The sequence below is a fragment of the Asparagus officinalis genome, chromosome 6 (genome assembly GCF_001876935.1).
Source record: "Asparagus officinalis chromosome 6, Aspof.V1, whole genome shotgun sequence".
Lineage (NCBI taxonomy): Eukaryota > Viridiplantae > Streptophyta > Magnoliopsida > Asparagales > Asparagaceae > Asparagus > Asparagus officinalis.
This window is the reverse complement of record NC_033799.1, coordinates 28,423,877-28,435,073: the sequence shown is the minus strand read 5'-3', so window position 1 is coordinate 28,435,073 and position 11,197 is coordinate 28,423,877.

Sequence of the window (11,197 nt, the reverse complement as noted above, 5' to 3'; positions counted from 1 at the left end):
ATGCTGAATTATTTTCTTGTAAGAAGGATGCGCTTTTTTAATGCATGAATTTATTAACATCTCACTACTGGATTTACACCTTTTAGCGATGGACAATTTCGTCGATAAAGGTTTAAATTCCGTCGCTAAAAGTTTTAGCGACGGAAAAAATCAAATTCCGTCGCTAAAAAACCGACCCTACATTCAGGGTCCCTAATTGTGTCTTTAGCGACGGAATTTCCGTCGCTAATTTTTAGCGACGGGATATTAGCGATGAAAAATTCAACGTCGTATTTTTTTAAAAAAATAAAAAAAGTATTAGCGACGGAATTTTCATCGCTAAAAATAGTATTAGCAACGGAATTTCCGTCCCTAAAGGTTGTGTTTATTGTTTATTTTTTTCCCATGTCAGTTTTCCATTGCTAAATACGTTTTTAGCGACGGAAAATCCGTCGCTAAAAATAACCACTAATTTTTAAAAAATATTTTAAAAATTGAAAAAAACTTGTACAATATCGATAATAATTTTAAAAACCCTGTTCAATCAGCAGTATAATACTCAATCTCACGCATATATCACACATTTATTTCAATAAAAACAAATAAAAGTTTTTCGACGGGTACATAATAAATATTGTTTATACAACACAAAAAATTATTTTCAAAGTTAAATTAATTACAATCAATCCTCCTGATCATCATCATCATCAACACCAACTGCATTATGACTACCCCCGGCTGCACATTGTGAAGAAGTCCCGGCCTGCAAATATAAATTAAACGTTAACAAGGTTGTGTAACCGTTAATAAGAGTGCAAATATAAATATAATTCCCTCAACACCATAACACAACAACACAACATAATACACCATAACATCACAACACAACACCACAACAGAACAACACACAACACAACACAACACAACACAACACCACAACACAACACAACACAACACAACAACAACAACAACAACAACAACAACAACAACAACAACAATACAAATCCCCCCACCATGACCAAACCCCCCACAAACCAATTACATAACAACCACCACAACACAACACCACAACCAACCAACCAACCCACCAACCAATACCACCACCACTACGCACGCACGCACCATCAACACAACCATCATATAAAAACATTACAAGTATATATTTTGGGCTTTGTGTTAGGGTTAGAGTTAGGGTTTGTGTGTAACAGTTTGTATCAATGTGTATCGATGTGTATGATATCATTTAGTCACGAAGAAAATTCATAACTAAGTAAAAATTATATATTTAATTTATTTAATTAAAAAAGTAAAGTATATATATTACCAGATCCGACATAAACCGTCTCCTATATGCCTCCTGAGGCAGAGTCGACATGAATTATGTGAACTCCAATTCTCTCTGCTCCCGACGCCTCCGTTCTTTCTTTGTAATCCGCTAATATGTTGTTTGATGCGACTGCCAATCTTCAATCACTTTCAACCGCTGCTCCATCGAGTCTTGATATGAACTGCTTCCTGGTGTTCCTGGTGGTGCTGCAGACTCGTAGGTGCTGCCTCTGCTCGGATCCTCTCCATTGGTATCTATTCTTCCTACTCGGTCCAATGACCGTCTCGATGATGGAGTCCCCCTCCTCTCTACTTAGCCGGGCAGGAGTGTTAGAACCAACCTGAGACTGAGACATTTGCTCCTGTACCTTGGCATATAATTTCTCCTGCAATATATCAAAACAACCCAGGCAAGTCGACTTACTAATGATGCATTGTTATGAAATTGAATATATAAATGAACTGCTACTTACAGCCAGATCCTTATTCTTTGCTTTCTTCTCTTCATCGGCGTAATTCGGGCTCCAGGAAGTCAGAATATGATCTGCAAAATGTCTGAGATCTCCCCTTTCCTATTTTATTCAAATATATCATTAACCCATAACACATAAAGCAATATTCAACTTGACAACTTAAAAGTTAATATATTATATACCTCAAGCTCCAATTGATGATAATACTGGCTGAAGGACCTGGAGCCCCCGTGATGCTCGTAACTGCGGGGCGCGTTGTGGTTCCTCCTTGCTTTTTTAACTTGAGCCTGCAAAACAATATCAAATCAAAACAATATAGAAATTCAAAGAATAAATTAAAAATATATACTTCAATAATACCTGAATTTCAGTCATGTCCCAGTAATCACAAAGTGCAAAAAAATCTACACCATCCACACACTCGTCAAGATGCCAGAATCGCTCCCAATCTTCTGTTATTTGAACAAAATATTTTTTCTTCATCTCAAACCGCCATCTCTTGAACGATAAATTGATTTGCGTGAAGCAGTAATTCCAGGCACAAATATTATCGTCAAGAAAGAAAAAATCGCTTCAGCATATAAAGAAAAAATAGATACAAATCAGTGTATTAAACATAATAATAAACTAAAATAGATACAAATCAGTGTATTAAACATAATAATAAACTAATAACTAATAATGATAAAAATTAAAATAAACGACTCACACATATATAGTATTAAACATAATAATAAACTAATAACTAATAATGATAAAAATTAAAATAAACGACTCACACATATATACCTCCAACAAGCCACTTCGATGAAAATTAAAATAAACGACTCACACATATATAAACTAATAACTAATAATGTTGAAAGCATTAGCAAAGACCCCGACAGGCACTCCGTTTTCCCATCGGATCACGGTCCTTTGATGAATATCAGGGATGAGGTTCTATTTCTTGGTAGCACTATTTCTGTTGCTAAAATCCCAATTTCCGCCGGCAAAACTTATTTGCTGATGGAAATATAGCGATGGAAATTTTCGTCGCTATATGTCATGTTATAGCGACGGAAATTTCCTTCGCTATATTTCCGTAGGCAAAACTCTATTTTCTAGCAGTGAAGTTTGAAAGGTTTTACCGGTAAAAACACTAACAATGCCTAAAATTTTCTCATTTTTGAGGGGTTCGCATGCAAAACCGGATCTTTTTCAGATTGGTATTGCTTCAGCTTTAAGTTGCTTATAAAATCAACTTCCATAACCAAGTTTCCCCGTTGCCAAAAGAAAACCTACAAATATAACCTGCTGAAAATAACCGTTTAATAATCATATATCAAAAGCTATTTTCAAAAGCAGATAAATTGTTTGCTAAAACTGCTCTTAAAATCGTTATAAGTGAAAATGACCAAAATACACATAGCTCTTGTTATTGATATTGAAAAATATTATTGAAAGTTAAAGGATATATATGACATATAAACTAAATAAATAAATAAAAAGAAAAAAAATACAAGCTTCCTTTAAATCATCCTCATGTTGCTATAAATAAAAACACCCGTTTAAAAGCAAAACCAATTTTAATAAATATGCCAAAAAAATATCAATATTGACTACTTCTTAAAAAATAAGCAGAAACGTCTAAAAAAGCAAATGCCAAACTGACACTTAATATAATATCATTAACAAAAGCTCGACCCAGATGAGCTTCACCACACATCTTTTCTCTGTGAGTTTATATATTGGAGCCATCCAATTCTTCCATTAGATAGGTTGGAAATATTCTAACCAGTATCTTTATTATTTATATTTCACTGACTAATTATGCAATCAATTAAGTTCATGACAAGCGAAGATTACTATGGATTTATGTGCATTTTGTAAATCATTTGAGACATATATGAGTCAGAGTATTACAATGGAAATGAACGCTTCCACTAATTGAACAAATGTGAGAAAAATAGTTTCATTAAAAAAAAAGGTGAGACAAATATGAGCTAAGGAATAAAAACAGTGGAGAACACTCATAAAAGAAAAATATAGAGCTGTATATTCAATAAATATGTTTAACCATCTTATCTATACTAAAATAAAGTTTCTTCAAGAAAATAATCAGATACAACTCAAAGCATGACGATAATAAGTTTTATCTTCCACTCCCAAAACTCAGATAGTAAGTTTTTGGGGTTTTTTTCCTCATAGAAACCATCTTCACAATGAAGTAATTATATAGAAACCATCTTTCATTTTTAATTTATACATAAACCACCTTTAAAGTTGGCTTTTGTTGCAATCAACAACCTCCTGGTCAAATTTTCACTAAAAAACCAAAAATAAGCTCAAAAAAAATTTAAGTTCAAGGTACGTGAATTGTATCCTAACAAGATCTAAACACTAAAAAAGAAGTCATGTACGTTGTTTGTGAGTTTTTTAAGGGTAGTGTTGGGTTTTAAGTGAAGAATTTGACTGGGAGTTGGTTGATTGCAACAAAAAAACACCTTTAAAGGTGATTGTGTATAAATTGAAAATGAGAAGTGATTTTCATATAATTACCTTATTTTTAAGGTGGTCTCGGGGGGCTTGGGGGTGTTGTGCGCGACGACCAAATTATTGTACTTCGAGGAACCAAACCAAAATGTCGAGATAGAAGGCTAAACAATCCAAGATAACGGCACAAACACAAACAACCAATTACGTGGTTCGGCAAGTTGCCTACGTCTAGGGCAAGAAGGGGATGAGTTTTAACTAATAGAGAAGAAGAGTACAAACTAAGATTACAAATCACTCAAAACAACCAACAAATCTCACCAACAAATCTCTAATTCTCTCCAAAATAAAACTCTAACCAATAGCTCAAAAAATATCTCTTTTCTGTGCTGCAAATATCCCCCAATCAATGTTGAATTAAACCTCAATCAAAGCCAAAGAAACCCTAAAATGTGTCTCTATTTATAACAAAACACAATCACAAACATACTGGGATTCTAAAAAACGAGTCTGCCACACCCGGGGGTGGCAGACACTACACCCCTAAAAACAGCCTGCCACACCTGGGTGTGACAAACACCACACCCATGTCAACAGGGACAGATTCTGCCACCTGGGTGTGGCAGACACCATACTAGGGTATGGTGGAGCCTGTCTTGCTTATTTTTTTACGTTTTTCTCAAATTCCTTCGTCGTTTTCACATTTCTCCACCTCGGCGAAGTTTTTTCAAAACTGAGCCGACACCAACCAAATCAAATGTCTCACTTGTTGCGTCCAGTGCGAAGTGAAACAAAACCATGATAACGGACTCAATCCACAACAAGTCGAGAACCCAAACGAGAATGCGAGCAAACTCCAAATGTCGGTATCAACTCACCAAACCGGCTACATCATAAATGACTGTCTAATATCCTCTTGCCCAAGGAATCAAGCCTTCACGTAGTTCACCCAACGGCCTCCAAAGTCCCTTAATCAAATATAAGAGTTCTCTTCCATTCTATAACATCACCAACGAATCTGCAACTGATAGCTCTCTTAATACCCCCAAAGTGAAACAATCCAAACACCTCCACCTGAGGTGAACCAACGGCCATAACCAAATACGAACTATGTCCACCAGCTGCACTCGAATCAACTAACTCATCATCTGCATCCAAATCCAAATGATCCCTAAATTGTATCACCTTAGCTGGAATCTCAAACGATGTAGTATGATCTGGAGTATGTGGAGTAATCTTCACCTACATGGAGTAGCACCACTCTCCACCCGCTTCGATATCCCAACGATCTGATCAATACTCTCCACCTGATGAGAGTCGAATGTGACATACCTGCTCAGAACAAAATCAGAGTCTCCCAACTGATAACCAAACAAGCCTCTGAATCCTAAATGTGCAATCATATCAAATCTCATATCCTCGATGTGACCAAATGCTGGGCAACCAAACATCCGACGCAACCCAAAATCTAAAGCAGCTCCACCAGATCTAAAATCTCTAAACGCAGTAGTCGGCAACCTATGAACAAGATGATCCAAATATGTCGAAGCCCGAACACCAAAACTAATGCTCGACATTAAACGCCGATCCTCCTCCAGAAAGGAATGACCAATTAAAAATGTCATCTCATCTCGTTGCCCCAATGTTTCCTCTCCAATGAAGTGTCTCCAACTTCCATGAGCTTGGCACAAAGACAAGAAAGAACCCCTACCAAAACTAGAACGATGGGTTACCTTTCTGCCAATACACTTTCCCCATCTGTTGTTGACTTCTAGGACTTCATACTAATGGGACTTGGTTGCAACCCACAAATGCCTAGAACAATCACTAACTACGAAAACCAAATATCGATTACATCCCAATGATGCCTCCTTGGAAGGCCCCCAAATGCCTGAATGAACACCACCTAAAAGACCCCTCTATTAATGGATAAAAGTGTCAAATTCCTCCTCGGTCTTCTTGCTCATCCCAATGTGCTCAAAGGACTTCAATCTGGAGGTCAAAGCACTCTTTAACAATCCATGCACGGCACCAATAAACAAATATCTCAGCCTCAACGAACGCCACAGTCTAGCAAAATCTAAAGAAGTCGTCAGCTCTCTACCAAACACTATGCTCCCAATCAAATAATACAAATTCTTCCTTCTAACGTCCTTCATCACAATCAAGGACCCAAATATAACCTTCAGAGATGCATCCTCCAAGGTCACCCTATAGCCTGCTGTCTCCAAAACTCTAAGTGAAATGATGTTCTTCTTCAATTAAGGAACGAACCTCACTTCATCCAACTCCCAAATTACCCTGTCACACTTCCTAATCTGAATGGTACTAATACCACCAATAGGGCATTCATGATCATTACCATGAGCACGACATCCCCTATTTTTAATTCCTGAAAGCTGGAGAACCAATCCCTCCTAGGGTAAATATGGTATGAAGCACCCGAATCTAACATCCACTCTGTAGAGTCGGCAACACAAACTGACGGTAGTGCAGATAACGAGTAGCCCGAAGAATCTGAATCTGAATTGTCTCCACTAGCCTTGGCAACATTCACCTCTGAAGCTTGAGTAGATTTCCCTTTATTCTTCCCAGCTCGATCTGTCAACTTTGGGCATTCGGCTTTCTAATGTCCATCTTCTTTTTAAAAGGCACACTGATTCCTACGAACTACAAGATGTGCCCCTCTAGACTACGATCTTCTATTTCGGGTTAGACTCTTTTCTCTTGCGACCAATCCACCCGCTACCGGCTCAACTGAAGTCTCCTTATCCTTCTTTCAAAACTGATAATTCATAAGTACAGCGGTGACATCACTATACGAAAGAGATGCCTTTCTATTAATAAGAGTAAGAACGAATGTCTCATATTCCTCGTTGGGAAAGGAACTCAACAACAACAACGACTTGTCCTTATCTTCAATCATAACATCTATATTGTCAAATCCGCAAGAAGCTTCGTGTAGTGGTTCATGTGATCACCAATAGACGTTCCTTTCTTCAATTGGAAGCAGTAAAGCCTCCTCTTCAAATGCAAGCGGTTCTCTACACTCTTGGTCAAATACTTGCTCTCAAAGATCTCTCAAATCTTCTTAGCCGAAGTCTCATTGATCATATCATATTTTAAATCTTGAGTCAAACAAGATCTAATCACACTACACGCCGTTCTATTCATCTTCTTCCAAATTTTTTGGGTTCCAAAATTTTCCTCTGTAAAACCCAAAAATTTAAATATTTTATAATAAATAATAATAAATGTGTTACATTATGAAAAAATATATTTATTAATGTTTGAGTATGCTAGTAATTGATTTGAGATCAATTCAATGTATATATGTGAATATAGAAGTGATATCATGCACACATGCACGGGCCTGAATCTGAAAAAAACTATAAGTTAAAAGTATATGTATTTTACACACAGAAACAGTTAGAATCTGAGAAAACTTAAAAGACAAAAGTGTTAGGTCTCTTCATGGGATTTCCAACAAATCTTATATCATCTTATTGTGAGGTCGGACGTGAAAGTTATGGTCAAAATACCGAAGGTTATTTTCCTAGTCAGACTAGGTTTCCTGGTTTGGGTCAAACATGTTTGCTTTGGGTTTGTCTCTATAAATACCTATGTTTATCACAAAAATTCTTCTATTTTATTATATCTATGTACCCTAGTAGCCACCCTCTCCCCTAAAAAATCCTAGATCTTTTTCTTATGAATTTTGAGAGCTTTGTGAAGCACAATACCGACACGAGGGCGATATCTTCGACGTGCGACAAGGGAGAACGGGTTGTTTGTGCTCGTGGATTGCTTGCTGTTTATTTCAGAGACTTAAAATGACGTTTGAGGCAAGATTATCTTCATCTAAACCCATTCCTATAGTTAAATAACTAGTTTAGATGTTTAATATGTGTTTTCATGTTTAAATCTTAACTTGTGATGTTAAGAATCAGATTTTTTTATTTAAAAAATGATAAAACTTAAACTAATGCTAGATTAGTAATCTTTTCTTACTGTTTATGATATTATCATGATCATGATCATGATCATTAGGGTTATTCATAATTTCGTTTATATATGAGAAAATTAAGAGATGTACTAAATATATATTTTCTGCAGAAAACTGCAGCACTTGTATAATATTTAACTAAGATTTTGAGATAGCAAATAAACTCCAAATTTAACCAAACCAGTTCCAAATTAAAGCTATATATATCTAGTTTCTAAAACAGAAAATTATTCTTAAGAAGAGTTTGTATAGAGAAAGATATATTCTTTTTACTACCCACATGTCCTGCAGAAAAACTGCTGCACATGTATAATATTTAACTAGAGATTTGGGATAACAAATAAACTCCAAACTGAACTAAAATTATGCCAATTGGAAGATGTGTGAATCTAGTTTTCAAAACAGAAAACCTTTTCTAAAAATAGTTTTCCTAGGGAAAAATATACTTGTTTTACTAACAGAAGTCCCGTCTATTTTCCTGCTCGTTTTGTGGAGCTGTGTTGCGTCGTTTTTAGATGTGTTCGCGAAGTTTTGAACCGCTTGATGTTACACGTATATGTTGACCTTATTATTTTGATGATGTTTAACAAATAATTTACTTCTAATGTTGTTTGTCTAGTGTTTGTGTTTTCGTATTTATTCTAGGCAAACAACGAGTTAGAGGATGGATGGAATAGAGCCTCAACGAACATATTCAATGGAGGTTGGCGGAATTGTGGAGTGAAGCTTATGCAATTCAAGTTTAAGATCCAAGTTTAGCTTCATCCGCATAGCGTACCAAATTAAGCTTATTGAAGATCAAGATCGTCTTGGGTAATCTAGTTTAGGTTTTATATTATGTGTGTTAGATACTCTAAGCTTAATATCATATACACACACATTTTATTGGTTTTATTATATATATATATGTAGTCATATATATATACAACATAACTTTTGGTTTTTATGATTATAAATATGAAATTACATATTTCATATTTATTATTGTGATTTGGTTTAACTACTTAGATATGAAACAAATATATTTTCATATACATACTCATATGTTTCATTTTCTATTGTATTTGTAAAAATATTTTATTCTTAGTTTTTGGACTTAACAATAATCATATACATATTTTATTAAGTCTACATAATCATTGTGCAAAGTTTCAAAACATGGTTTAGCCTAAATGTCAAAATTCATATGTTTATATTTTCGTGTTTTGGACTATTTTAAAAAATGATGATATTTCTCATTTGGGAAATCCTTTTTGTAAACCAGTTTTTGTAGCATGTTTATTATCATGTCTATAATTATTTTCCAAAGTTTTATATTTTTTGAAATTTATTTGATATTTTTAAACAGTGTTTTAAAATCAGCATTTCACTTTCAAACTGTCAATTTCATATATCAGTTCACCCACGGTCGACCGCGCCTTTGTTTTTAGCCTACGGAGCCAACATAAACTTTCGCGATCGACCGCCACGGTCGACCATCAGCTCGCATTTTCCACGATCGACCGCAGCGGTCAACCGCCAAAGTATCTAAAAGTTTTCTGAGTTTCAAAGCTGGCTCGCGGTCGACCGCAAGTTTTCCACGGTCGACCACCGTTCACTCCAACGGCTCTTTTTGTACAGAATCGTATTCCTGATTTTCTGAGATTTTTATTATTTTATTTGGGGTTTTGGCTGTTGGTTTCTCTTCCTATAAAAACCCCTCAACCCCTCTTCTACATATATGAATTAGGAGAAAGTTTTAAATAAGTTTAAGAGGGTTTTACAGTTTGTTTCAAAGTTGGTTTTTGTTTACAAAGGAGGAAGCTTACATTGCAAATTGAGAGATTCATTCTCAATCTTATTCATCCTCTCCTCTGAGTTTATAGAGAAGTTTTCTAACTCTTTTCTCTAGCAATTTTATTATTGATTTTCATATTCTTATTATTGCTAGTTTGCTATTTGAGTTAGATTTTATTTTCTCTTTGTTTTACACACACACAACCATTGAGCTTATTGTATTTACATTCATAATATAATTGGGTTGTGGGATTGTGTAACTTAGAGAGTGAGCTTATAATTCGTTCTCATCCATATTAGAGAACAAACACTTTGTATTGTGTCTAATTGTGAGGATACACTTTGTAATACACTTATACACCGAGAGAAATGTGTGGCGAGAGTCGGGGATCGTCCCAAGAGGAGTAACGTCGGTTGATGAACCTAGGGAGAGGTTGTATCCGAGCACTTGAGGGAGACACGTCTAGTTCAACACTTGAGAGGGTGTAGAGTGGGATTACAAGAGTGTGTTAGTTGTAGAGTTTTCGGGAAACTAGAAAACCGTATTGTGTGGTGTAAACGTTATTCGGGTAAACGTAGAAAACCAGGTTGTGATAGTGGATTTTTACCCGGGAGTGGGGAGCGGAGACGTAGGACGGAAGGTCCGAACTCCATGATCATTTGATTGTGTTTGAGTGTGCTTTAGCGTTCATTTATATTTGTGCTCATTGCTCATATCGCCTTTGTCTCATTAGCTAGCTTGTCCACTACATTATTTACATTTGTTTATGTTACCCTTGTGTTTGCATATCCCTGCATATATCATATAGTATATCTCTTTGCTAGGATATATCACCTTGTGTATATTGCATATTCTGGCTCATAAGTAATTGGATATCATCGGATTAGATTAGCATAAGACCCTAATCACCCCCCCTCTAGGGTCTAACAATTGGTATCAGAGCTTGGTGCTCTTTGATTTAAGGTCTAACCGCCTTGAGTTAAAGATCCAAGTTATCTTATTTGTGCTAATCTAGTTATGATTACATTTGTCTTGCTTGCATATATTCACATATATATCATGAATATAAATGTATTTCGTTTAGGCTATGAATCAAATGTTGCTCCTAAATTCATTAATTTTCCCTATGCACAATGAGCTTAAAGATTTAAACTAATTGTT